Here is a 2,042-nt window from a genome sequence, read left to right on the forward strand (position 1 = left end):
TAATGTATATTTTGTATATATATTTCATCCAAATTTACGTTATTTTATGTGTATTTGTTTATATATTTTCATACAAATTTGCATTATTTTATGTGAGCTTTGTATATATATTTCAATACAAATTTGCCTAACTTTATGGTATTTTGCATATCTATTTTCAAACAAATTTAAATTATTTTTGTGTATTTTTGTACATATTTTTATACAAATTTTAGTTATTTTATTTGTATTTTGTATATATATTTTCCTACAAATATACATTCTTTTATTGGAATTTTATGTATTTATTTTTTTACGAATTTACATTATTTTATGTGTATTTTGTATATATATTTATCTACGTATTTAAATTATTTTATGTGTATTTTATATATACATTTTCATAAAAATTTACGTTATTTTATTGTGTGTATTCGTTTATAATTTGATACAAATTTTATACAAATTCATGCTATTTTATGTGTATTTCTATATATATTTTCATACAAATTTAAACTATTTTATGTGTATTTTTACATATATTTCATTTACAAATTTACCTTATTTTATGTTTATTTTGTATATTCATTTTATTCAGTTTTAAATTATTTAATGTGTATATTTGTATTTGTATTTATGTTATTTTTGTGTGTTTTCTATATATATTTTCATCCAAAATTACATTATTTTATTGGTATTTTCTTAATTTAACTCGATACGAATTTAGATTATTTCATAGGTATTTTGTACACATATTTTTATACTCATTTATATTATCTAATGTGTGTTTTATATATATTTTTTTATGCAAATTAATTTTATGTGCATTTTTGTACATATATTTTTATAGAAATTTGCGTTATTTTATGTGTATTTTGTATATGTTTTCTCATACAAATTTATATTATTTTATTGGTATTTTGTTTATTTATTTTGATACGAATTACATGATTATATGTGTATTTTGTACATATTTTTTTATACGTATTTACATTATTTAATGTGTATTTTGTTTATATATTTGCATACAAATTTACGTTATTATATGTGTATTTGTATAAATATTATGATACAAATTTACTTTATTTTATGTATTTTGTATATATATTTCAATTCAAATTTAGCTTATTTTGTGTGTATTTTGTATATCTATTTTCATACAAATTTAATTACTTCTATGTATTTTTGTATATAGTTTTATACAAATTTACGTTATTTATATTTATAAAAATACACCTTCTTTTATTAGTATTTTGTTTATTTATTTTGATACGAGTTTACATTATCTTATGTGTATTTTGTATACATTTTTTTATACGTGTTTACTTCATTTTATGTGTATTTTGTATATATATTTTTATAGAAATCTAAGTTTTTTTATGTGTATTCGTATATATATTTTGAAACAAATTTATATTGTTTTATATGTATTTTGCATATCTCTTTCAATACAAATTTATCGTATTCTATGTGCATTTTGAATATTTATTTTAATACAAATTCAAATATTTTATGAGTGTTTGGTATATATATTTTTATAAAAAATGCGTTATTTATGGGTATTTTGCATCTTAATTTTCATACAAATTTATATTATTTTATTAATATTCTGTGTATTTATTTTGATACGATTTTACATTATTCTATTTGTGTTTTGTATATATATTTTTTTATACATATTTACATTATTTAATGTGTATTTTGTATATATATTTTATACAAATCTACGTTATTTTAAGTGTATTTGTTTATATATTTTCATTCAAATTTACATTATTTTATGTGTATTTTGTATATGTATTTCAATACAAATTTACCTAATTTTATGTGTATTTTGTATATTTCTTTTCATACAAATTTAAATTATTTAAGTGTATTTTTGTATATAGTTTTATACAAATTTAGGTTATTTTATGTACGCATTTACATTATTTAATGTGTGTTTTGTATATATATTTTTATGCAAATTTACTTTATTTTAAGTGCATTTTTGTACATATATTATTATAGAAATTTGCGTTATGTTATATGTATTTGTATATGTTTTCTCATTCAAATTTACA

Source organism: Eriocheir sinensis, unplaced genomic scaffold (assembly GCF_024679095.1).
Source record: "Eriocheir sinensis breed Jianghai 21 unplaced genomic scaffold, ASM2467909v1 Scaffold38, whole genome shotgun sequence".
Lineage (NCBI taxonomy): Eukaryota > Metazoa > Arthropoda > Malacostraca > Decapoda > Varunidae > Eriocheir > Eriocheir sinensis.